This window comes from Rattus norvegicus, chromosome 13 (assembly GCF_021556685.1).
Source record: "Rattus norvegicus strain SHRSP/BbbUtx chromosome 13, alternate assembly SHRSP_T2T, whole genome shotgun sequence".
NCBI lineage: Eukaryota > Metazoa > Chordata > Mammalia > Rodentia > Muridae > Rattus > Rattus norvegicus.
In genome coordinates, this window is record NC_141546.1 from 97,277,489 (window position 1) to 97,305,081 (window position 27,593).

The following is a 27,593-nucleotide window of genomic DNA, read 5'->3' on the forward strand; positions in this document are numbered from 1 at the left end:
CGGCCCATGCCCGGACAGGAAACACCAAGCCAACATGTTTCCACATGGAGAGGTTTAATGAGAGAAGAGTAGAGGAGAGGAAAGGCCAGCCATGGGCACATGGAGGGGGGAGGATAGGGAAGGGGACAAGAGCAGAGAAGAGCAAAGAGCAAGAGGGGGTAAGAGGGGAGTAAGAGAGAAGTAAGAGGAAGAAGAGGGGGCAAACAGCCCCTTACATAGTCAGGCACAGCTGACTGTTGCTAGGCAACTGTGGGGCGGAGCTTACCTGACTGCTGCCAGGTATCTGTGGGGGTGGAGCTTAGACAGGACACCAACACAAACTACCCACATTCCTGCATTCACAGAACTCTTCTGGACCCCCTGGCTGAGCAGCAGCACCTGAAGAGCCTTGTGTAAGCCTCCTAGGACTGTGTGTGACAGCCGACCAAACAGTGTCTACTTTGGGTTGGTGCCGGTACCTGGCGAGCATAAGGTTAATGCTGCCAGGGTTATTGACAAGCTGAGGCCTGACCAAAGATTTCCAGGAGAACGGGGAGATGGGGTGCTCAGAGCCCTTTGAAGGAAAACTCATATGGGCTCCCATGAAAGTTAGAGGAAGCCTGGGGTGGGGGTGGGAGTGTCTTGCTGGGTTGCCCGCAGGTCAGCAATGTCCTGTAAGGTGGCTATGGTGAACTAATGGAGCAGGTCATGGGCTCCTACTGCAGGTGCATGAAATGGTTCTGTCAGGTGCAGCCGGATCACAAATATCTGGGGACAGAGTCTCAGCAGTCAAGGAGAGCTCGCCAACCCCCTGGAATGCAAAGAAAGGCTTAGGAGGAGTGAGGTCACAGGAGAGGAAATACAGACAGTTGTAAACACATAAGCACATGCTCAACGTTATCACGCACGAAAGTAACAGAAGAACTCAATACTTACTACTGGGCACCCACTTTGGCGGGGGCACGGGAAGGGGGTACCGTCCGAGCGTGCATTTTCAGATAGACCACTCGAAGCACATCTCAGCCGTGTGTGCTGAAATGCAGAGTACCGGGTAGTGGCTAGTGCAGCAGCCGCCAGCCACACGTGACTAGAATTAAAACCAACTTCAAATTGCATCTCAGGGGGTTGGGGATTTAGCTCAGTGGTAGAGCGCTTGCCTAGGAAGCGCAAGGCCCTGGTCTCGGTCCCCAGCTCTGCATCTCAGTTGTTTCCTTTTAAACAATTGAGAGTCCCACGTGGCTTGTGACTGTCACATGGAATCATGCGGGGTGGAATAGGACTGTAGAACATTTGTGAACAGCTTCTCGTTGTGTGTGCAAGCGTTTCCTGAGGGTGCTAAGTCTCAAAGAAGTGACAGTAAGCGTCTTCAAAGTGACATAGATGAGAAAGAAAAAGAAGCCTGGGGTGTCTGTGTGTGTGTGTGTGTGTGTGTGTGTGTGTGTGTGTGTGTGTGTGTGTGTATGTGTGTGTGTGTGTGTGCGTGCGTGTGTGTGTGTGTGTGTGTGTGTGTGTGTGTGTATGTGCTGCCTGCAACCCCAAGCAGAGGATAAGTAAGTTCTTACATCTGTCTAGGAAGAAGTAAGAGTGGGTCTGATCGAAGAAGACCTTTAAAAGTTTTCACTCCATTTATGTATGTATGTATGTATGTATGTATGTATGTATGTATGTATGTATTTGTGTGTGTGACACACATACACACACACCATGTGCGTGTGTGGAGATCGGAGTACAACATGTGAGCATTGAATCTCTCCTGCCGCCATATGGAGTCCAGGCATTGAACTCAGGTGGTCTGTCTTGGAGGCATAAGTATTTTTATCCACTGAGCCACCTTTCTACCCCCAGGAACTTTAATTTACGTGTGAGGATGTTTCCAAATAGGAACATGATAAAAATAGTCACGTAGGAATATCATTTTCTTAAGGTCGGAGAGAACAGTTGGGTCTGCCATCAGCACATCGTGTGACACTCTGTTCTCTGTCCCAGTCCCACAGACTCATACTCACAAAGAGCTCCAAATCCTGGGCAATCAGTATAAAGGCAGCATTTGTCCATCGTGCTGACCTCCAGCCTCAATGATCACCAACAGGAGGCCCATGACCACCAGCCAGGGTTTCTAGATGAACTTCAAGGTCCCCATGTCCTGAAACAGACACCAGAAGTCAGAGCCAGACTCTAGAGGGCAGTAAAGACAACTGCACCACTGGACAACGCAGCACTTTGTCAGAGGGCTTCAGAGGGAGATGTCACCTCAGCCTGCTAAGGAGAAGGGGCAGAGGGCAGCATCCGCCCCTGGGCTTTGGTGAGAAGGCAGCCTCTTTAGTGTCGCAGGAGCTTCTGGGAAAGTAGAGAACAGCAAGGTTAGGTGGAGTTGGAGAAACGGGGGCTTTATGGTTGTGAACTGCTCCAGGGCTAGACAGGCGTTTACGTTGTCGGAGGTTATTACGGAGTCCCGCAGACCGGGCGTTTGAACACACATGTATTTCCTCATAGGGTAGGAAGCTATTCACTCAAGATCAAGCCATCATTAGGGTGGATTCGTCTGAGGGCCTGTCCTAGGCTGGTTGTCTTTTCTCTGGATTGTTTCATGGTCCTTTTTCTCTGTAGAGTGAGCCCTTCTTAAAGATTATTTGTAAATATATATGTATATATATATATATACATATATATTTATATACACGTGTGTGTGTGTGTGTGTGTGTGTGTGTGTGTGTGTGTGTGTGTGTGTATGCACAAGAAGTGTGGGTACCCATCAAGGCCAGGGCAGGAAGCTGGAATTACAGGCACTTGGGAGCTGCCTGATGTGAAAGCTGGAAAACAATTTTGGGTCTTCTGTAAGAGCAACAAGCTCTCTTTACCACTGAGCCATCTCTCCAGCCCCAAGGCCTCTCATTCTAATGGAAGGCTTGAACATCCACAGATTCAACCAACCATGGACCAAAATATTTGCTCAAAACCCAACCTCATCATGCAATAAACAAATGTCAATAGATTCGCACGGACCTCTTTTCCTGTCATTATTCTCTAACGGTGCAGAACAAACACCTGCATGACATTTCCTTGTGCTGGCTGTTGTAAATAATGCAGAAACCCTGTGAGGTGTAACTGTGGGATGTGTGGTGCGATCTGCAAATCCTGCATGCTTTCATAGCGAGGTTTGAGCACCACCTTAGTTGTGTTTCTATTCCCGTGAGAAAACGCCATGACCAAGTGCCTTAGTTAGGGTTTTAGTGCTGTGAACAGACACCGTCACCAAGGCAACTCCTGTAAGGACAACATTTCATTGGGGCTGGCTTACAGGTTCAGAGGTTCAGTCCATTATCATCAAGGTGGGGACATGGCAGCATCTAGGCAGGCATGGTGCAGGAGGAGCTGAGAGTTCTACATCTTCATCTGAAGGCTGCTAGGAGAATACTGACTTCCAGGCAGCTGGGATGAGGGTTCTAAAGGCCATGCCTCAGTGACACACCTACTCCAACAGGGCCATATCTACTCCAACAAGTGACACCTTGTAATCGTGCCATTTCCTAGGCCAAGCATATGCAAATCATAACACCAAGGCAATTTATAAAAGAAAGTCTTTAATTCGGAGCTCACGGTTCCAGAGTGTTAGAGCTATGACCATCATGGAGAGAGCATGGTGGCAGGCAGGCAGGCATGGTGTTGATGCAGTAGCTGAGAGCTCACATCTGGAGCCACAAGCGCCAGGCAGAGGGAGTTAATTGGGCCCGGTATGGGTTTTTAAACCCTCAAAGCCCACCCCCTAGTGATACACCTCCTTCAGAAGGCCATATCCTCTAGTCCTTCCCAAACAGCTCTACCAACTGGGGATCAAGCATCCAAATGTATGAGCTATTAGGGCCACTCACATCCACTACCACGGGCACCATAAGGTTGTGATCCTTGCAGAGGATCCCGGAACCAGCATTCCTTGGTTCCTGTATCAGTTTCTTTTCTCATCATGGTGACAAAGTACCTGACAGGATCTAACTAAGGGAGAAATGGCAGGGGCACGTCATTTTGGAGTTCCTGCAGGAGCCTGCAGCAGAACAGGTGGACCAGGAAGCAAAGGATGGGAATGGAAATGTTGCAGGAATCCTTTTGGAATGAGACACCAGTGAGAGGGGAAGAGAGATGTCACTGGTGATCCGAAGTCAGGATCTCTTTAGATACTCTAAAACCACAAGGTAGAATGGGCAGACAAAGCAAGACGTTACAGAAACCAAAGTGCCAGTCGTTTCTCATCGTTTCAGCTGTTTCTCCAGGTCATTCTTTCCTGACAGGAAGAGAAGTCATGCTGGGCAAACAGGCGGTACAAGCAGGGCTTTAAGGAAATCAATAAATAAATCAACAAGTCACGATATAGTAAGTTCTACCTAATTCTACCTCAGAAGCAGGACAGATATGACTCTCACACCCTGCTAACATCCTCCCTGTGGCTAACCTGGGCCAGCCAAGTTCCACTTCCTAAAGATTCCAAAGCCTCCTTGGAATCAAGGCAGTGCAGTGAGCAGAGTATTCAGTTTTCAAACACATGAGTGTGAGGGAAGTTTTACATCCAAACCGTAAAGAACGAGGAGGATTCACTGTGCGTCTATGTTGCCTCCTTGTAAGGACAGGTCATATTGAAGTCATGCCCACTCTCATGGTCTGGTTTTCGGGGGCCTACCCCTAAATGCAGTCATATTCTGAGGTGGTGGGGAGTTAGGACTTTGGGCTATACATTTTAGGAGAGACACGACTCAACCCCTAAAACTGAGACGGCCTGGTATAAACTTGCCATTCACTGAGCTCATCGCTCCAGAAGTATTTGTGAACGTGATCTGTATTCAGTGCCCAGGACGCAGAATGTGGGATGCATGAGTTAGTGCTTTGAGGAACCCAGTGAAGAAACAAGCATACAGACACAACAGCCTGACAGCAGAAAGCCTCTGGAGCCCGATGATTGACTGCTAAGGTAACCACTGAGTCAGCCTGGGGTCTCCCAGCTTTGACTTTGATCCCCACTGGGCCAGTGTCTCTGCCCACTCTCCCCTTGACCTGGCCCCGTGGAGATTGCCTCTATTTCTAGATACCACTTGTGATTCATCTTCTCTTCACCCACTCTTGATTAGGGAAACACCCAGGGAAACAACAAATCAAGTCAGCCTAACTTCTGAGGTGAGCGTAAAGTCAGGCAAGGAACAGGAGAGAAACCCAGTGAGGAGACTTGAAAGTAGAGAATGAGCTGTGCTAGTGAGTGTGTGTGGAAGGGTCCGGAGTCAGGCAGAGAGCAAAGCAAGTGTTCCCCTGTGCACCAGGATGGAGGGTCATAAGGGGACTCCTAGTGTGGCAGTGTAGGCTGTCATACAGGTGAAAGCAGGTACAAGATAGAACGAGGCCTGTCATTGGACGAGAAGGAAGGATGGACGGGAGAAAAGTTTTAGAGAGAGGAGGAGACTGGGATGGGAGGGCAGGAGAAGCCGCTGAAATTGGGATGTGTATGTCTGGCATGGTGGCAGCCTGCCTTGGGAACTGGATGGGTAGAGAGATTGCTGCCAGGCTCTGAGAGAGGCCTTCGGCAGTGTGATACGGGATGGAGCAAAGAGGGTGAGAGGCTTTGCTGACTGAGATGAGGATATCTATCAGATATCATGGGGCACCAAGGTGCCGGACCTAGTGGGGGTAAAAGACAGCTTTTTTATAATTTTACAACAACATGGCAGTTTGGATTAGAAATGTCCTCTGTAGGGGTTGGGGATTTAGCTCAGTGGTAGAGCGCTTGCCTAGCAAGCACAAGGCCCTGGGTTCGGTCCCCAGCTCCGAAAAAGAAAAAAAAAAAAAAAAAAGAAATGTCCTCTGTAATCTCTGTCATTTAAACACTTGATCCCCAGTTGGTGCTGTTCTCTGGCGAGTTTCAGGTGGCGCACCTTGCTAGAGGAAGGGCATCACTAGAGGAGGGCCTTGAGATTAAAGGGCTCACACCACTTGCAGTCTACCCTCTACTGTGTGCTTTCAGTAAAAGAGGGGAGCTCTCCTTCCCGCATCAGCTGTTGTGCCTGCTGCACGGTGCCATGCATCCCCACCATGGTGGACTCCTACCCCTCTGGGAACATGCTCTCAGATAAACCCTTCCTTCTCTAAGTCGTCTTGGCCACATGTGTCATCACAAGAATAGAAAAGCAACTAACACACTGAGTGAGGTCACTGGTTCTGGCTGCGAGGGGGAAGAGTGTAGCAGGAATTAGTGTCAGCGATGATGGGAGGCCAGGTCAGAGAGGAGGGGCCTAGCAGCAGGTGTGGTGAAGCAGAAACGTATGGGTCGTTTGGAAAGCCAGCTGTGTCAGATGGAGTTTTGTTGGGGCAGACACATGAAGGAGTGTTTTCCTGAAGCAGACACAGGTAGGAGGTTGTTTTGCTAAAGCGAGCATGTGAGAGGACACGTGATAAAGCATAGTTTGCTAACGACACGCAGGTATTGCTTTGCCTTACATTGCATAGTTGAGTTCTGTCCGGACACCAAAAAATGTCTGGTGGTGTTCTGACAGCTTCTTGATGCTTCATCAGAACATCTTGGGCCAACTGGCAGAGTGATGTCAGCTTATACAGACTCATGTGGAGTTTTGGTAAGACAGACTCACAGGCTGATACAAGACACATGCTAAGGCTCTGGAGGGAGTATAAATAGGACTCAATGGACAGCGACAGGGCTTGCTTGCATAGCTGGCTTTGCAACACTTCCTTGGTCTCACATTCAGTCATCTTCATTTCAACGAGAGAGGCACAATCAAGAACTTCTGGTGTCCCTGCTAGTCCCAGTTCCTCCTGCTGACTTGTGCTGATTTGGCTGAGGCCTGGCTGTTTCCGCTGGGTCATGCCGCCGCCGCTGATTTGATTGTGTGTTTGCTATTCCGACACTATTAAACTGGACTGCTGGTGGTATATTTGTGAAGTGTTTGTAAGTGGATCGAGCTGCCGCTGCTAACTTCTGTGAACCGAACTGCTGGTTTCCTGACAATGCAGATTGAATTTGCCACCCCCCCCCCAAAAAAAAAACAATTTCTAAACAGGTTCACTTCCCCCGTATCCTACTTTTCTTTTTCACTACCTCTGGTGGGTTGTGGGCTAGAAGTGAGGTTAGAGCATTTAAGAACCATCATTAAAAGTAGGGTTTAGAAATCTGAAGCTTGCACGTGGTGAGAGATATTGGGGAAAGTGCCAGAAAACAAGATGGATGACAGTCAGACTCGCACTCTATTTAGAGCAAAAGGAGACAGCTGACATAAAATTCATCTTCTGACAGGTTTCTCTGACTCAGATCAGGTTTGCTAGAACAAACCCACTCCTCACCTCTGAGACTGAGGCTGGTGGGAATGGCTTGGAGATGCAAAGGAAGCCGAGGTAGCTTTTCATTAAGTTCCATAAGTGATCTGTTAAGTCAGCACAGAAACAAAGCCGAGGTACCATTATGTTTCAAAACAATTGGTCCATGGAGGTCAGCCAAGGACCAGCTACATCCACCCTCTCCATGGATGTGATAGTTACCAAGGACTCAGGGCAAAGACTGATGGTCCCTTCCTACAAGCAGAGAACCCTGTGGGAACCATGCTCCTCCTGGTGTTGAGAAGAGAAGACTCTATGATCAGCACCACAGAGATGACTTCTGGTGCAGAAAACCAGATGCTGTTCAACACTGGAGTCCCATTCTCTGGAGAGACTGGAATCCAAGCACAGTCCTGTTTATGCTCCCAGGAGGGCCGCGCTCAGAGGAATGGCCAAAGTTGTCACCAGGAAGGACGTTTGTATTATGTATTGATTTAATGCTGGGACCAGGTTTCCCCATCTATAAAAGTAGTAACAATAAATATCTCTCCTTCCTCCGTTGCTGAAAGACAGAGGTCCCAGCTCTGTCCAAGATGTTGATGTAATTCTTGGCAGGGACCCAATGATATGATTCAGTCACTGCTTCCACACAGGGTCGGCGCCAGGTTGCATGGGGTCAGATTGTCCTATGTTGTGTGAGAGACGTGTTCTTACTGTCAAAGTGCTTTCTAGCCATTACTATTGAGACTCCAACAAGGACACCCACCAGCACCATTTCTAGTTAACACTCCAGTATGCAGAGAGAGGGAGAGCCAAGGGAAAGCCATTTCTACTAGCAAATGGCACAGCTATATATCCAGAAAGTCGACGATACCCACAAAGTATTAGATTTAGCCATTTGATTTAACAACGTTATCGGGGAGTAAGCCAATATAAAATAGATTATTTTTTTATCAATTACATTTGTTCTTTTACAAGTTCATGTATGCGTATAATATACTCTAATTACTCTCACCACCACCCCCACACTGTCTTTTGTCCCTCCCAACCCTGTGAGCCCCACCGTTACGCCTTTTGGTTTTGGGATTGCTTGAGTTTAGCCAGGGCTATCCCCTGTGACTATGGGTTTGGAGATAGCCAAAGGAACCTTACTGGTTCCCCTGTGGGTAGTAACCGAGGACATTGGCTCCCAGTCCTTCCAGAATCTGTCAGGAGATAATAGTTCAGCAGCAAGGGCAGGATGCCATGAGTTCCTCCCACATCCGTAACTGACTGTTGACAGGCCCAGTGACTCCATGCCTATAATGGCTGTGTAGTGTCTAGAGGCCAGCATTCCATAGCCCTTCTCTGTGTCTTCCAGTTCTTAATTCCTTCTGCTTCCTCTTCCACAACGATCCCCGAGCCTTATAGGGCCGAGCCCTCCACCATCACTTACTGCCTAGCATCCTGGACAACCACGGATCTCTACACTTATCACCATCCTTAAGCTGAGGTCAGGGCCACATGGGGCAGAGCATAGGGAGCTGAACTGTGTCTTTATATATTAGCAACAACTGGTTGGAAAGGGGAAATATTTTTAAGGTCATTTATAACAACATCCAAAACACCTGTAAATAAGTCTAATGTAAGATGTGTAAGGCCTTTGCAAAAAAAAAAATCTTCAAAATATTACTAAAACAAATTAAAGAGGCAAATATGATAGAAATTATACTGTGTTTATGATTTAATCAGTAGAAATTATACTGTGTTAACGACTTAATGCACTTAGACGTTAGTGCCCCCACCTCTGCAGAGCCAGGGTGACCAGTATCAAAATCAAGCCTTGTTTTTAACTTTGAGAAGATGACTTTAAATTATTTATGGAAACACAAGAACATACCAAGAATGTTTTGAAGGAGAGCAAACTTGGAAGGGGTGTCCTCCCAGCTTTCACAGAGAGGGCGACCAGGCAACCAAGAGTGCCAAACCATTGACTATCTAGTGAGGTGCAGCCTTGCAATCCAAGCACTCCCAAGTTGGGATCAGAATTTCAAGGTCGTCCTTGGCTACATGGCAAGTTCCAGGACAGCCTGGGATACAGAAGGTAAGGAGGAGGGGGGAAAAGGAAAGGGGAAGATGAAGAGGAGGAAGAGAGTGAGAGAGAGGAGGAGGAGAAGAAGGAGGAGGAAGAGGAAGAAGAGGAGGAAGGGGGAGGAGGAAGAAGAGGAGGAAGAAGAAGAGGAGGAAGAGGAGGAAAGGGTGGTAGAAATCCTGGAGAAACTGCTGAGAGGAAAATAAAACAGTAAAAAGAAGTTTATTACAAAGAAACCGCAAACTCAACACTGGGTCCTTGTCACTAAGATTGGACAGAATTTCAATTTTCCTGGGAAGATGCCTAGTAAAAATTCTATTGTTGAGCAAAATTACAACATTGCCAGAGAAACAAAGACTTACAAAACTCTTCACTGAGAAAAATAAAGTTTCTAAAAAAGTAACTAGAAGATATTCCCCCAGCTGAGTATGGTGGTGCATACCTTTAATCTCAGAACTCTAGAGGCAGAGGCAGGCGGATCTCTGCATGTTCGAGGCCAACTTGGTCTACACAGTGAGTTCCAGGACAGTCAGGACTGAAGAGAGATCCTGTCTCAAAAAATAAAAAGGGGGGAAGAAAAAGGAGGAGGAGGAACAGCAGCAGCAGGAGGAGGAGGAAGGGAGGAGGAGGAGGAAGAGGAACTGGGAAGAAAGAATCCCATTTTAAATTAAAAATAACATCAAAATAAGGGTGATACAAACCTCAGGAACCACAGACTGGATGTGGTAGTTGCAATTCTATAGTCCAAGCACTCAGAGAGCTGAGGCAGGAGGATTGTAAATTCCAGATGAGCCTGGGATATATCGTGAGTAGGGAGGGAAATCCTGCCTCAAAAAAACAAACCAAAAAGAAAAAAAAATACTGAAACACATGAACAACGGCCAACGAACAGAACCCTTGGAATAGTAACTGAGCATGCTGAAGGTCATTACATAACTCCACAACTGAGAGTGTGAAATGTTTAATTTATTCCACTAGATGTAGAATAAATAAAAAAGAACAGATCATAACTCATCCGGTCATAAATCAAAAAACAGATGTTTTTTAATTCCAGTATCAAATTGCCTAAAGTCATATATCCCCAAACAATACTGCTTGCTTATTAGATTTCAAGGATTAAGTCAAGATAGACATCCAAATCACTGGAAAGTAAATATTCTAGATAAAACAGCCCAGTGAGTTCCAAGTGTGCCTAGGCAGACACAGGTGATAGAAAGCCTCCGCCCCCTGAAAGGCACAGTGCTGTCTTGAGAGGACAACTGCTGACTGACATCGCTCCCATCCTCAAACCTCACTCCATCCACATTCCCATGCCCCACCCACCCGACATCCTCACTACCTGTAAAGTGTCCCCCAGGAATTCAGAGCAGCGGTGATCCTTGCCTTCCTCACATTGGAGGGCCAGGTGGTGCTGCCTTGGGGACTGACCTGGCTGGATGTCCTGAGCTGGGCGTTGACTGAAAGGAGAATTGATTGCGCTGCATGGCTTCCTTCTGTGTAGAACTACCTCACGAAAAGCACTTTGATTTGACCAGAGCTGACTGTCAGGCGAGTCAAACAGAGCAAGGAAGCAAGGGGGTCTGCAAAGGAGGAGCCCCGAGGGGGTAGACTGAGCTGGTGAGGGGAGCAGAACACCATAAGGGTGAGGAACCATGACAGATGTCCTAACGCATGGACGGCAACCCCAGCACAGTCGGGGGCAGTGGGGAAGCACAGAGGAGACACAGCTTCCTGCCAGTCAACTGCGGGGGTGGGGGGGGAAGCATATTAATGAGTAGTGAGGAGGCTGTGGTATGTGACACTGGAGTCCAGTGGAGGAGAATGCCCCCCTCGCTTCCCCCCTCCCCTTGCTTCTCTTTGCCTCCTCCTATCCCCAATCAATCAATCTGAAGACTGACAGAACGCCAAGCAGTGAGGAACAGAGGGAAAGGCTTGGGGGGAGGGCACCCAAGTGCCACCCAAAGTCCCTTTGCCTACAAGGCTCCTCCTCCAGGTTCAGCGGGATAAGCGGGGAGAAGGGAGCTGGTTGCCACGGGAGGGTTGTAGTAAGATACATGTTCTGTGGAGAGGGCTGGCCCTGTATGAGCAAGAAGAGCTAAGAGACAGCTATTGGGAGCAACATCTGGAATGTGGGGGTCATTGATAGCTGTCCCCAGAGTTGACAGCACAGGCAGTTGGGAGTATAAGAGTGAGATCACATAAGGAAATAAGACCTCTATGGGACCAAAGGCCAGGGGGTCACTTCTTAACTCTGTCCCTTCTCCCGCTCTATACTAGGAAGCAAGAAAGACCCTCGGCAACCCAAGGTGGGTAGAACACCAAAGCCCCGCCTCCCCCACCCACCTGTCCACAGCATTTCCCATGGGTGTCCCCTCTTCCTGGATACAGGGTCGGGTGCCCACTCAAGCCTGCATCTGCTCCTAGTGCCTGCTCTCTGGCCCTGGCCAGCGCGGAGCATCCGCCATATAAACGTCCGTCTTCTAGGAGTATCTTGGGAAACTCATCTCTCTTTTGGCTTCCATCTCCATAAAATACAGTGATTTCTCAGGTCCTGTTCTGACATCTGTGGTTAGAGTAGCTAAGAGCTCTGCATGATTCCTGTGGGGACCATCTGTGTGTGTGTGGGCGGGGCGGGGGGTGGCGCTATCCTGGGCTCTCTGCTCTACATGGGTTACGGCACACACAGCATTGCTGCCCAGGATTCCCTGGGACTTCATGGCGTCCAAGTCAAAGCCCTTACCTACTAAGAACAGCTGTAAGTCAATAAAGAGGCAACACGCAAGGGAACAGGGCCCAGAGCTGAGCACACGGCTATGAGCGTTTGTCTGGTGTCTCCATGGTAGACAGGACAGACACCCAAGGCAGTTGCGGGCGACTCAGAGAGGGGCGGGCCTTCTGGGTAATTGGAAAACACACACGGAGCCCTAAAACTCTGACCTGCCAGGTGGGGACGAAATATGAGCAGAAACTAAATGGAGACTTTATTGGGTGTTGGCCCTTATGAACTGTTTTGGTTTGAGATTTAGCCATAAATTAATCCTACACATAAGTGTTCCCAAGGAGGGAACCCAGGAAAAATATTTCGATTTTTAAGACTTGAAGTAAATCTCACAATTTCCATGGCTTAATAGAGGCCTCCCTCAGCCTGGTGCTCTCTTCTCACTTTCCCTCACCCTCTCCTCTCCCCGCACCCCTCTCCTTCCACCCCTCCTCCCCCATCTCTTTCCCTTTCTCCCTCTTTTTTCCTTCTCTTCTCTCTTCTTCCTTCTCCTTTCCACCTTTCTACACCTTGCATCTTCTTTTCTTCTCTCCTCTTGTGGTCTCTCTTTCCTCTCCTCCTCCCTGCCCCCACCTCTTCCTCTCTCCATCCACAGCCTGACGACAGTTCCCTGGGGGGGGGGGGCACCAGCCAAACTCTGTCTGATGTTCTTGCTGGGCGCTGGTCTTCACGCAGCCCTCCAAAGACAGAACTGCCAGCACCAAGGAAGGAAAAGGACAGACATGGGGCTGTGTGTAAACATACTTGAAAGATAGACATGAAGAAGTTAGGACCTTCTGAAGGCTGTGTGGGGACACCTTCCCTGTCAAGAGTGCCATTACGGGCAGCCATGCTGCTTCCCAGCCCTAGCAGAATAGAACAGGGAAGCAGAGTTGAGCCCAGAGATTTGATGCAGAAGTTAAAGCTAAGGAATCTGATGAGTGGTGTGGTCCCCTGCCTGGGACTCCATCTTGATCCCCACTGGAGAAACTCTGCAAGGACTCCAGTTATAAATGAGCGCTACAGTCATGTTACTCTAAGAGACCTACAAACTTTTCCCTCACAAACCAGGGACTGCTGAGGTTTTAGCCTTCCTCTGGCTACTGTCCTTCCCAGGGAGCAAAGGTATCCACAGGATTGGGGGAATGTCCCTGAGGAGAGCCCAGGCCTACTCCTCGAGTTTAGACTACATCTGGTGGAAACAGATACTCCCCAAACCCTACCCTGTTGCTATCAAAAAGCTCTAAATTTGCCTGTTTGATAACTACGGGTGCTGTCAGGTCTTTTTCTTCCAAGGGAAGGCTGGAACACAGGACTAGTGAAAGATGGGACCAGCTATGGCATAAGGACATAAGGTCCCATGTGTGCACTAAAGTCCCCAACAATACAAGATGGAATCCAGCTGAAGGAATGGGTAGGCTGTGGCCAGCTCTTCCAGAGCCTCAGCCTCTGACCGAGATCACCAGAGTCTAATATCCTAAACTCAAACCCACCTCTTGTGATGATTCTGAGATTGCAGTTGTCAGGGATGGAGAACCAGGCACTTTGAACTTAAGGATTTGTAGGCTTCCACAGATGCCCGAGGTCAGGCAGGTCCACCCAGTGGCCCTCACTTCCTCAGTTGGTGTCCAGGACTCTCGTGTCTCTCTCTCTCTGCTCTCAGTTCACTCCTCTCCCTCCCACTGTTCTTCCTCCTCTTCTTTCTCCTCCTCCTCCTCTCTTGTCCCTCCTCTTCTTTCTCTTCATCCCACTGTTTCCCTTCCTCCTCCTCCCCCTCTCTTCTACTACTGCTCCCTCTTGCCTTTAGTACCTACACTCCAACTGTCCACGGTGTTAGTTAGGGTGTTACTGCTGTGAACAGACACCACGACCAAGGCAACTCTTATAGGGACATTTAATTGGGGCTGGCTTACAGGTTCAGAGGTTCAGTCCGTTATCATCATGGTGAGAGCATGGCAGCATCTAGGCAGAAATGGTGTAGGAGGAGCTGAGAGTTCTACATCTTCATTGAAGGCTGCTAGCAGAATCCTGGCTTCCAGGTAGCTAGGATGAGGGTCTTTTAGTCCACACTCCCAGTGACACACCTACTCCAACAGGGCCACACCTTCTAATAGTGTCACAACCTGGGTCAAGCACATACAAACCACCACATCCACCTCTGCTTCTTCATGAGTCACAATCTACCTTCCCTTACATGGTCGACTTCCTTCAGAGTCCTTTTCCTGAGCACAGTTCCTCTCTGCACATGTGCAGTTCTCTGAGGGTTTCTTAGATTTTCTATCTCATGCTGTTTCTGCCCTACTGGGTTGAAGGCTGCTTGATAAATGAGTGAACAGAGGAATAAGTGATAGCTGGGAACACGCATACACACACAAACACGCTCACACAATACACGTGCACACACACACACTCACACACATATATACACTCAAATACACACTCACACACATACACACATACACACTCACACACTCACACATACACACACACTCACACACATACACACTCACACACATACACACACACTCACACACATACACACTCACACAATACTCAAACACATATATACACTCAAACACACACTCACACACATACACATACACACATTCTCTCTCTCTCTCTCTCTCACACACACACACACACACATACACACACACACACACACAGGGACTTGGATAGGGGAGACTCCTGGTTTAGATTCTACCCAGCTGATTTTTACCTTCCCGAGTCTCATCTTTAAAAGGTCAGAGCATTCAAGTATGCTCTGAGACCAGGGGGGAGATTTTGGGGTATTGCTCCACTGTTCTCCCCTTCCTGACCCTCTTCTCTTCACCCCCAAGTGACACACCTGGAACAAGTGGCAAAAACCAACAAACCACAACAAAAGCCAGTGGCCAATACTGGAATATAAACTAATGTCCTACAGGTCCTGAGGATGACGACAGCGGCCGTGGATATGTGTGTGTGTGAAGTGCAGAGCCAGCCACATCCCCACAGGAGAACCGGAGAGCCACGGGAGCAGAGCTCCTCTTCCGAATGTACAGGAAACCATCTAACCAAGAAGTGGAGGGTCTAGACATTTCTTGGAATCCATCTAAGGAGACTCAGACACCAAGGGGCTCTTTATTGATTGCTGGCAGCTGACTAGCATAATTGTCTCCTCAGAGGCTTCACCTGGCAGATGCAGAGACCCACAGATAAACATCAGGTGTAGCCTGGGGAGTCTTAGGGAAGAGGAGGATAGAAGTGAGCAAGCCAGAGAAGTCAAGGACACCACAAGAAGACCCTGGGACCCAGTGTCAACCAACCTGGGACCATGGGAACTCACAGAGCCTGGGCCACCAACCAGGGAGCATGCAGGGACCGGACCTAGACCCCTGCACAGCTGTAGCAAATGTGCAGATCGGCATTCATGCAGGGTCTCCTAACAAGTGGAGCAGGGGCTCTCTGGGTCTCTGTTCCCTGCCATTGGGTCCCCTGCCCCTACTTGGACTGCTTGGTTGGCTCTCAGTGGGAGAGGATGTGCCTAGTCCTGCTGGGACTAGATGTCCCAGGGTAGGGTAGTACCCTTCTCTGAGGAAAAGAGACGTGGGCAATGGTGGTGGGACTTGTAATGGTGGAGCTGGGAAGAGAGGAGGGAGGAGGCTGTGATTGGGATGTAAATTGAATAAAATAATTTTTAAAAAGCAACTAAAACCAGGCACCCTGAAGTTTCTGAGTGAAGTGTTAATCGCTCATCAAAAAAAAAAAAAAAAAAAAACAAAAAAAAACCCAAAAAACAAAAAACCAAAACCCAAAAAACAAGCAAACAAACAAACAAACAAACAAACAAACAAAAATCAAACCCTGGTGATGGCGAGGAGCCAGGAGCCTGGCGGCCTCTGCACTGCCCTCGGGCGAAGGCCATCTGCCTAATGCAGAGAGGATCAGCAGCTCACAGTCACGGGACATCTGGAAAACACACCCGAGCCTGGGAAAGCAGGCGAGAGACAAACTCAGTCCCAAATTACTATGGCAACTGTAGATTTTGCATAGATGTCCCAGGACCAGCACAGCCACCCTCAGACCCTGCCTCACACAACCAGTGGCTGAGCTATAGAGTCCTTTCTCTTGGCCGTGGTCCTCAGGCAAAGGAGGTCTTCCACTGACCAAGAGTCTTGGCTTACTCTGACAAAATTCACAGCTGATGTGATGGGCCTTTAACCCCAGCCTATGAGCTCAGTGTTTGGGAAGAAAAGGAACCCAAGGTCATCCTCGGTTCTGTAGCAAGACCCATGGCCAGCTGGGTAGCCGATTTCATATTCAGTTTTTTTTTTCTTTTCTTTTTTTCTTTTTTTTTTTTTTTTTTTTTCCGGAGCTGGGGACCGAACCCAGGGCCTTGCGCTTGCTAGGCAAGTGCTCTACCGCTGAGCTAAATCCCCAACCCCCATATTCAGTTTTAAAAGCAAGTCAAAGTGATGGAGGAGAGGGAGGGAGGGACTGAGTGAGGAAGAGAGGGAGAGAGGGATTGAGTGAGGAAGAGAGGGAGGGAGGGAGGGATTGAGTGAGGAAGAGAGGGAGGGAGGAAGGGATTGAGTGAGGAAGAGAGGGAGGGAGGGAGGGATTGAGTGAGGAAGGGAGGGAGGGATTGAGTGAGGAAGAGAGGGAGGGAGGGAGGGAGGGATTGAGTAAGGAAGAGAGGGAGAGAGGGAGGGATATGGGCAGAAGGAAGGCAGGTAGGCAGGGGTGGAGAGTTAGTCAGTCTTAAAGTTGCCATAATAACATACATCAAACTGAGCAACTTGAGAACAGCAGCATACAGTTTCATGATTCCCGTGTCAAGGAATGTGCACAGCCATGGTCCCTTTGAGACCCATGGGTCTTGCCTCTGTCTGAAGGAAGTAAAGCCCAGGAACTATGTGACCAAGCCAGGACCCGACCCAAACCATAGGACTCCTACTGGCTGCTGACTGTTCCTTCTTGACTCTCCACAGCCGTTGGTAGTGTCCCTCAGAGACAGAAAGAAAGAGAAAAAGGGATGACTCATTGGCCAGAGACAGGGCTCAGTAATGGAGCACTTGCCTGTCAGGTCGACCCATTGTCTGAGTTCTCACCCAAGCTAAAGAGGATCGCCACAGCCCTGGTGCCTCTTGACCCCAAGAAGGACAGGTTCCAACCTAGACTGAAAGCGCTTCCGGGTCCTGTGACTGAAGGAAAGTTCCAATGTCCTCAACTGTGCATCCTGGGACACCCACGTCCCAAAATTAACATGGCAACCCTGATTTAATACCCCCTAAAGCTCAGCTGCCTCTGGGTTAGAGCGGACTTCCAAACAAATCAAAAGCCACACTTACAACAGTGAATTTGCCTTTCAGCTGGTGCCAAGCACACTGGCCCTGACTCAGCCCCTTTATCTCTGACAAGCATTTCCTCTCCTGTCAGTGTCTCTATAGACCATGGCTAGAAGGACTTTGAAGACACGAATTGTTTACTGAAAACAAGGTGGCCTATTGTTGCTGCCGCTGTCGCAGACAGCCCAAGAATAAAATGGGACAGAGTGACGCTGAGGGTCCTTGGCTAGAACCTGGCAGATCTTCACAGCTTCCTCACAGGGCGTCTGAATGCAAGGTGCTTATTTATAGCAACTTGTGATGCATTATTTCCTGACGGTCAGGATCTGTGAGAGCATTCTCAGGAAGAAAGAAAATAAATCTTTGCAAAATCCATGTCTGTCGCTGTGACAAAATCTTGACCAAAGCCAACTTGAGGACAGTTTATTTCAGTTTACAGCTTATAGTTCGTCACAAAGGGAACTCAGGGCAGGAACCTGAAGGGAGGAACTGAAGTGGAGGTTGAGGAGTGTTCACTGAGGCTTGCTCCCTACCTTTCTTCTACAACCTGACCTTTGCGTCTCTCTCCGGGACCCCAACCATTCTTCTGTGTCCTACTCATGAGCCTTGGTACCGTCTTGGGCTCATGCTCAAAATACACACCCACCCACACAGACACAGACACACACACAGAGACACACAGACATACAGACACACACACAGACACACACGCACATCCACACAGACACACAGACACACACACACACACAACACACACACACACACTCAGAGAGAGAGAGAGAGAGAGAGAGAGAGAGAGAGAGAGAGAGAGAGACTCACCCAATCCCAGTGTTAGAAGTTTATGAAGGACCACTAAGCTGGGCAAAGTGCTTCTGTGAATTTCACATCAGGGATGGGGATTAGCTTGTGCCAAGTAGAGCCTGGAAACCTCTGGGAGACTCTGCCAGCCCAGTGCCAACCCTGATTATGCTGGAATGGCTCTTATGCAGGCTAGCTGCCACCCTTCTTGGAATCTGGGAATGAGGCCGAGTAGCTGCAGAAATCTCACAAACATAGGGACATGAGGCGCAGAAGACTGGGAACTCCCACAATTTGTTGCAAAACACAAACACTCAGTACTCAAAACCATCAAGCAAGGGACCCACAGACCATCCACACACACACAGAGGAGGGGGACATTCAGGAACTTTGTTGGGGGTCTGAAAGGACGGGACAGGGTTGGTCAGGGCTCCGCCCATCTCCCCCCCCCCCCCCCGCAGCATTTCCACGGACCCAGGCCTGCTCTGCCCCTACGATAAGGCTCTTTTTTATCAGTGAGAGAAAACTCCACTGAGCAGTGCACGCCTCCAGCCCAGCAGGACAAACAGGACATGGCCTCACAGTCGTGAGCCTTCTGCTCCTGGGCATATTGCTATGCCCAGAATGGATTCACTGGAAAGGAGGGAGGTTAATAGAACTCCTGAATTCTTTTCCTCTAGATAGACAAATTTCCTGAGACTGTCGTGGAGTCTTCCCTCCCCTTCCTCTCTTCTAGACGAACAGCCACTTAGAGTGATGGTGTGCCTAGCAGTCCCTCAGCCCTCCCTGTCTGTGATGGGCCCTGGGGGAAGATTTAGAAGAAGGGTCTTTTAGACAAGGCCAGGCTGGATGCAGATGGCTCTCCATGTTCCTCTCTTCCCTGGTGCCCTGCCTCATTCTCAGCCTTGCAAAACTTCTCTTCTCTGCCCAACTATAACTCAGTGTTCTCTCCAGAATCCAGGAGGGGCCAGAGCAGGTACCAGGGTAAGATTCAGAGTGACTGTTTGGTTCTGAATGCCATGAAGATGTCGTGTAATGTGATGATTCTAGTTGGTCCCATATTGTGACCATAGGAAATGAGACTAATTTAGAAACAGGATAGTAGAGGGGATGGTGAGGGGAATATCCCAGCGTCTCTTATATGTCATGAGGGGAAAGCACATAAAGTAAACAAAGCCAGTTTCAGAACCAGCCCTGGCACACTGTGCCTGGTCTTAGTAGCCATTTAACCTCTCATTCTCAGTTTCTTCATCTGAAAATGGGAGTCTAATTGTAAATTTAGAGGACCAGAAGAGGGTCTATAAATAAGAGGGTGTTGGGCAAGCACTAGCCATTACATATATATATACACACTTATTTTGGTTCTCAGATTCAGGAGGATACAGGGCCATCATGGATGGCAGGGACAGCGTGGTAGGCACATTGTGGTGTGCCTTGTTCACATCTTGACAACCAGGAAGCAAGACGCTTTGACTGGAACCCAGAGCTGATATCACCTATGAGGCCTAGAGAAATCTACTTCTGCTTCCTAGGCCTCAAGTCCCCATGGTCCCCCAACCTTTCCAAACAGCACAGCTCGCTTTAATGCAAAGCTGAGAGAGAAACAGTACATATGAAGTCCCCTGCCTAGTTCGAGGCCCCAGGGCCCCTCCCTGGGGATAAGGTATTGACCCAACATTGCTTCACAGTTGGGGATATGGGGAAGTGACCTGAAGCCATTGTGATCACTCAAGAGACATAGAGGGCATGCATACGGTGCTCATACTGGCCATTGCCCGTCAGGCTATGGGGTCATTCTACAGATGCTACTCTTGTTCTGCAACGGAGTCTGGAAACTTGTGGAAGTTCTTCGCAGGTCCCCAAAACCAGCCGAGAGCCTATAGGGCTTAAGGCAAGCCTAGGTGCCCCCTTTCTTAGCCTAGAAGTCTCTGCGAAAGGCATTCCATGGCTAGGACTTTAGGGTGAATGAGAGAAAGTCCTTATGCCATGGGTGCCAGCCCGAGGGAGGACTGCTGGGTATTCCTGAGGGTCTGATTGCATAGTCTGCACATCCACTTTCTGAGAAGGTCGGGGATCCTACGAGGTTCTTGGCAGAAGAACCTCCAGTTGCCTTCTGATCTCTTTGGCCCAGAGACAGGGCTGGGGACCAGATGGAGACTGCGTGGGGGGCATGGGAAGTACCACTTATCCACCCCACTGGTTCAGCATGGGTCCACAGATAATTCTGCTGAACACAGCTTCTGCTACTGGCAGCCCTCCTTGCTGGCTTTTCTTGGCAGTGGTGCCCATAATCTCCTGATATATCATCTAATTTGAACTTCTGCAAGCATCTTCCCCTCAAAATGCCTAATTTTTATGTTCCTCTACATACCAGGTGAGTCTTTCCAGCTGTCTGAAGCTCCCCAGAGGGGGGACAAGCTAGTGATTAGTGGCATGCTGTCAGATCTGGTAAACCCTGTGGGGCGTGGGTTTGCAGCAGTGCTCGGCCCAAGGCTTTATCTACTGGTAACTCCTGGGAAACTGAGGGCAAGCCTCCATGTGAGGTGTGAATGGCAGGCCTGATGTGGTGGCCAGCTTTTTGTTACTGTAACAAACCCTCAACTTATAAAAAGAGGAGGCTTTGATCATCCCCCCGCCCCCTGTTTAGGAGGCTTCAGTCAGTGATTGGCTGGCTGAGTTGGGTGGAGCATAGAGCCCTAACTGCATGGGGGAGCAAAACCATTCACCTAATACCTGGGGAACAAAGAGGAAGAGATTAGGGTTCCACAAGCCCCTTCAGAGATACCCACCGATGACCTAAAGTCTCCCCCAACAGCCCTACTTCTTAAAGATGCCACATCTCCCAATAGTGCCAAACCCAATCCCAAGCCTTTAACACATGGCTCTTTGGAGAACTTGCCAAACGGAAGCAAGCCTTATCCTGGCACTCTGTTCCTGCAGTATCTGTAGCTGCTGTGCACCCTCCCTGAATTGACCTCCTGTTTCCCCCTTGGGTACCACGCTGTCCTTTGGGCAAAGCAATAGACCTTATAAACATGCCACACATCCTATGACCTTTCGAAAACCACCAGCCTACACTCCCTCCCTCCAGGGAATGAGAGCTATGTCCCAGTTTTGAGCCACAAACAGTTTGCTATTTTCTTCTCCGATGGTGCTGAGCAGAGGCCACTGGACAGCAGTCACCAGAATCACTCTGACAACACCACCAAGTATGCTTATTCTCAGTTCTCTTGCTCAGAGACTTGCCACAAGGTCCTTGGACCTTGAGACGATTTGGGAAGCCTGCCAAATGGACGAATTCTACCCAAGACATGTGGTTGATCTCATCGCCATAAGCTGAGGAGAGGTGGCCGTACAGCCCCACGGACTCTGGGCCCAGCAGGTCATGCAAGTGACCAAGGCCAGCCTTGGTGAGAGTATTTACCTCAGAAATTGTCTCCGTTCCTAAGAGCCTTATCCCCACCTCACACTCCCAGTCCTTACTCCAGAGGCAGAAGTCCAGGCTATGCTGGGATTGCCTAATGGAGGACAAGAAAGCATAGTGAATTTCCAGATGGTCAAGGCCTTATCTACAAGAGGAGGAGGTTGGACCAGTTCCTGAGGAGACCTGGCCACTTTTCATATAGTTTAACTATCTCACGGTCAACACAACTCAACCAGTTTAGATACTTCACTTTCCTCCCTGGTGAGCACTTCAGACAGCGAATGCTCAGGCTTAGCAACATCTTAGGACCCAACAAGTGCTTTGCAGTTGAATACCCAGCCGCTCACTGTGCTGCTCTCCCTTAAGCCCGTGCTGTATCTGCATAGCACACCTTTCAAATGGCCTCCTGCGAACAAGCCCTATGGTCTGAAAGGGCCCCTTTTCGGGGCTGCTGGCTTTTCCAAGATATTTTACAGAGCCCATTAGACCTGGGCAGTGCAGAAGACTGGAAGCCAACATCTAACCACACACTGTTGCCCAGTATCCTTTCAACCAGCCGTAAGGTGGGGCTTCTAACCACTCTAACCACACACTGGTGCCCAGTATCCTTTCAACCAGCCGTAAGTAAGGTGGGGCTTCTAACCGCTCCCACTTACAGATTTGGAAATTGAGGTCCGGGGGATAGAAGTCACAGGCCTTACACGTGGAATTGCAGGTGAGGTATTTCAGGCATGTGCCCTGGCAGTGAGCACAGAACCAAGTGCAGATGAGGTCGATTCGGACCCAAGGCTGCATGCAGTGAAGAAGTCACCCACAACACTGCCGGGGACGCATACTTGATTTTGAATGAAATTTTGCTTGTTGTGTGATCAGAACCTTTTTTACTGGTGCCAAATCTTCCGTCTCACTCCATGAGGGAACCCCACATAAAGTTACAATTGGGCTTACGAGGCTGTCACCTCTGTACAGGACTTAGAGATGGATTCTTCCCCTTCTTAAGGCCTCAAGATTTATCTGAGGCCAGATAGCATGCGATAGGGTCAAAGAGAAAGGGAAGCATTCTGGACTGCCTAGCAAAAGCAAAGAACTGTGACATAAACCAAGAGGCTACCAGCGGCATCCCTGGAAGTTCAGGCCCAGCCCAGATGAAAGAGAGAAGCTTCTGTGGAGGAAAAATGCAGAGGTCTGGCCTCCGCTAGTCACAACATCTGATCTGCCTTTGCCTCTCGCCAACCCTAAACTCAACCGTGAGAAACCGAACAAGTTTCCCAGAGCTCCAGTCATTCTTTTTTTTTTTTTTAAACCAATTTCCAGCCTGCCAGACAGCACCGCCAGCTCAAAGTGTGTAGGCACCATGCCTGAAATCCAAGCAGATGCCCACCTCAGGTTCCAAGAACTCTACCTGTGTCCCGAGGTCAGCTGCCATTTCTACTCCAGATCTGGTCCTGGTACTCTCTCTAGAGACTTATTCCCATGTCTCTTTCTGCCTCTGTATGGGCCTTTAGGATCTACACTGTGTGTGTGTGTGTACATATGTGTATATGTATGTGTGTTGTGTATATATATGTATATAAGTCTCTGTGTATATGTATATGAATGTATATATATGTTTGTGTGTCTGTGCATATCGATATGGTGTATATATATGTAGGTATGTGTGCTATGTCTGTGTCTCTGAATGTATGCATGTGTGTTGGTATGTATATGCATGTATGTTTGTGTCTGTATGTATATGTATTCATATGTTTGTGTGTGTGTGCATGTGTATATATTTGTGTCTGTCTATATATGTTTATGCATGTGTATGTTTGTGTATATGTGTATGTCTCTGTATGTGTGTATCTGTGTGTAAATGTATGCATGTGCTATGTGTGTATCTGTGTCCGTGTGTGCATGTGCATATGTATGCTCATGTGTGAATGACACCTGGGTTGTTACCCTTCAGTAGTCACTGCCTCCTCCTTTGAAGCTGCTCTCTCGATGGCCTGGAGTTTACCACATGAGGCTAAGCTAGCTGGAGAGCGAGCTCCCAGGAATTCACCTGTCTCTGCTTCCCACCTCTGGGATGATAAGCACACACCACCAAGCCTGGCATTTTAAATGGGTTCCGGGGTTGGATTCTGGTCCTCCCAGCCAAGATCTCACTACTTAAAAACCCTCTTCCTACTGTGTGTCTGTCTGGTGAACACTTTCAGTATGGTCAGCCATGGGCCAGCCACAGCCAGGCAGCAGGACAGTGCTAAGACCCGAGTGTAAGGCAGCTCTGAGGGTGTCCAGTCTGGATGGTGGCTCCTTCCTTTCTCTACAGGATAGAGAGAAGGGCACAAGATGCCCCAACTTTAGTACCGACAGGAGGCACCTCAGACCCCTTCCTCTCCTACAGCCTCTTCTTCCTTCACCCACAGCCCCTCAGTGCTCCCCACAGTCAGAGAGTTGTTCACGAGGTGGGGCCTTCCGCCTATGCTCCTTCCCACAGCAGAAAGCAGCTGGGCTTTGCTATGAAACAGCTCACCGTCAAGTGTCCAGAGGAGGTGGACTGTGTCATCCAAGTGTGCAATGCTGGGGGTAATCAGATCCCTCTGAGAAAGCCGAGGAGCCCGAAATTCAGGCAGAAGCAGTACCAGGAGCCAGCAGAGCACTCCATGTTCCCAGGGGAGGGACCACGTGGAGATGGAAATGGTTCTCTTAGGAAACTTGGATCGGAGGGAGGTGTGCAGGAGCTGATGGCTGCCAGACTTGGCAAATTTCTACTCCTAGTGGTCTGGCCTCACAAATAGGCTGGTGCTGTGGGCCAGACCATGAGCAGGCCACAGAGTGGACACCATGTTGTTGAGGGCCCGACTTCCAGTGTCTCTGAGGAAGAGGGGCAACTGAGAAAAATGTCACTTCCTATCTCAAACCTGCCCTGTAAGCAAGACAGGCAGATGCAGCCCAAGGAGTTTCCTGCACAGACGGTGTATGATGTCTGAGGTTGGCCCACATCTTATCATCCAGCCCGAGAGGCAAGCAGTGTGGTTCCATCCAGCATGGATGCAGAGAGAAGACAGGATAGGCCTCTGCCCACGCAGCCGCTGCCTGGGTCTGGATCTGTCAGTCTCCCTTCGTTTTCCCCCTCAAAGCCAAGTCCAGCTGTTCCCGGTCCTCACTCCAGCTGCTCTAGTCCAGTTAACAGGACAGCTCACATCCTGGCCCTTCCTCCTGTGGGTCTGGAAAGATTCCCAGCAGGGACCATGCCATGGATCAATGTCAGGATATCTCTGCCTCCGGGTTGAAAAAGAACACGTTCTCTGGGAATTCCCAGGGTGGACAGCCTCCTGTTTATCTTGGTGCAGCCTTGTCCCAGCAGATGGAAAAGAGCCACCGGCCAGTCCCTCTGTCATGGCAGTACGCTTCCTGCTGTCTTGCTGCAGAACAGAATTCCCTCAGGGGTAGAGGTTGACACCACAAGCCTTCTGTTTCTGAGAAAAGGGAGTCCTAGGGGCCTGTGGCAGGGAGGTAGGTAAAGGAACAGACTTGTCCAAGGGGCTATGTCAGAACTTACAGGGGACCTGTTGGCTTCCACAGAGCCACTTCTCCCTGGCTCTGTGGTGGGTGGACCCCTGAGCAGCTGACATTGAGCAGATCTGGCTAACGCAAGCACGTGTAGGCCTGAGGGACTCTGTCTGGGTACAGGAAGCAGACATTACTGCCAGCCTGTTGATTGTCTCGGAGAAGCAGCGTGTCACCAGAGAGGCTTTTGGGGTTTAAAGATTCATGTTGTTTCTAGGTTGCTTTCTCTCTTTCTCTGTGTCTTGCTCTCTTTGCGTCTGGCTCTCTCTGCTTCTTGCTTGAGGTTCAGCATCCTGTCCTGCTCCGCCATACCTGCTGCTTGCTGCCTGTGCTCCACAACCATGGATTCTTATTCCATAGGATAAGAATCCAAAACAAACTCTCCCTTCCTTTGGTCTCTATCACAGCCACAGAAGAGTAACTGATGCATCAGGGGAAGTCAGAGACGCCAGAACAGAACATGCTACTGTGCAACTGGTGTTTTGCTAAACGCACACAGAGCCAAACTGCCTTCTAAATATTTATACAGACATCCATGTAAGCTCTTCTCAGCCCGGCCAGTGCAGCTTCTGGTAATGCAGAGTCATTTGTATTTAGCCCTAAAGGAGGAATCTGTCTCACCACCCCGAAGCTCCGGGGGAGATCATGGAAAAGCTGCAGAACCACAGGAGCTCAAGGCCGGAGAGGAGTGTGGTGAAGCGTTGTCTTCTGGGAAGGACAGGGTTGTCATGATCACGAATGCACAGCGCATGCGCAAGGCCTGTCAACAAGCAACCGAAACAACAAGGCTTGAGAGCAGGAGGCAGACTAGCTGGAAAGAGGGAAGCCAACACGAGCCCAAGAGAGATAAGGGAAGGAAGGTAGCGGGGTGTATGCGTACAATGAGTGTATCCATACAAAGGTTCCCAGGAAAGAAAATTCACCTTCCCTGAGCCTTCTGCAAGGCTGATCGGTCGGAACGTCAGTGGGGAGACTGGAATGTCACAGGCACGGAGCCTGGTCACAGTCTTTGTGTGTGTGTGTGTGTGTGTGTGTGTGTGTGCGCTCGCGCACGCGCGGGCACGCACATAACAATGTGTATATAATCACTACAAATAAATAAAAACTCATAAATATATATGCACGTGTATGTATTGCATATAATTATTCCATTTTATAACCTATTTTTTTCACTCAACAATGTCCTAAATGTCTTCAAAGGCTACTCTATAAACATCTACACCACTCTTGTTAGTGCCTAGCCAATATTCCATCTTTTTACTTAACCAAGTCTTTATTAATGAACATGAATTGTTTCAGACCCTAGGACTGAACATTCCCACATATATATTTAGCTCATTTTGTCATTACTTATGGAGAAAAAATTTCTATGAATGAGTCTCTTCTAGCACAGACTGAACGTTTATAATATCCCCCAGACACTGCCCTTTGAAAATGTTGTTTTTATCTTTTAGAAAGGGTCCCAGTATGTAGTTTTGGCTGGCCTGGGACTCACTATGTAGAACAGGCTAGCCTTGCACTCACAGATATCCACCTGCCTCTGACTCAGTCACTATGCCTGGCTCTGGTCTGATGTCACCCATTCCAACAGTGCCTCTGTCACCCTCTCCAGCAGTGGTTAATATACTGGCTCAGACTGCAACAATCCATTCTCTCGTGCTTTGGGCCACGCACTCGTTCACTCAGTGTGACAGTACACAGTAGACTGGTTTAACTTAGGGAACAAGCACTCAGAGGACACAGAAATGCCACATAAAATACGCTGGAGTCATAGTTTACAAAGTCCAGCTGGACAGTGTCCAAGGCACCCGATGAACATAGTGAGTTATTGGCATAACTTTAGGACACACATGAACACAGCCAGTCTGATGGGTCAAAGTGGGATGCTCACTGCTGGGGAGAAGGCTCAACGGGTAAAAGTACTTGCAAGTGTAAGGACTCGAGAGTGAATCCCCAGAGCTCACATACAAGCTGGGCGTGTTACTTACATGTTTACAACCCCAACACGGGGACATGGGATGTGGCTGCAGGAGACTTCCAGAAGCTTGCTGGTCAGCTAGCCTGGCATTCTCAATGGAAGAACAAGAGACCTTATCTCAAACAAGGTAGAAGTCATCTGACCTCTGTATGCTACCATGATACAGGTACATACCTTACACACACACACACACACACACACACACACACACACACACACACACCATTCAAACAAAAAGTAAGCAGCAGGCTGAGTGGGATCACCTATTTGAACCCCCTCACTGTTCCTCCCCACTCCTCCCAACCCCTCCCAGCTCTTCCTTGCTCCTCCCAGCTGCTCCCTGCTCCTCCCAGCTCCTCCCCGCTCCTCCCGACCCCTCCCAGCTCTTCCTTGCTCCTCCCAGC

The 27,593-nt window shown here is 49.2% G+C and overlaps 1 long non-coding RNA gene across 3 annotated transcripts; it reads right to left on the minus strand.

Moving 5' to 3' along the window:
- Positions 1 to 37: 37 nt before the first annotated feature.
- Positions 38 to 27,496, minus strand: LOC148001851 (uncharacterized). Of its 3 annotated transcripts, XR_015636236.1 has the most exons (5): positions 27,200 to 27,496; positions 24,175 to 25,971; positions 1,986 to 2,122; positions 916 to 1,011; positions 38 to 790 (listed from the first exon to the last, which is right to left on the minus strand). It is a non-coding gene; the product is annotated as an uncharacterized LOC148001851 (long non-coding RNA). The 3 variants fall into 3 exon arrangements; XR_015636235.1 differs by lacking the exon at positions 24,175 to 25,971 and having other exon boundaries at positions 27,200 to 27,432; XR_015636237.1 differs by lacking the exons at positions 24,175 to 25,971; positions 27,200 to 27,496 and adding an exon at positions 10,054 to 10,180.
- Positions 27,497 to 27,593: the final 97 nt, after the last annotated feature.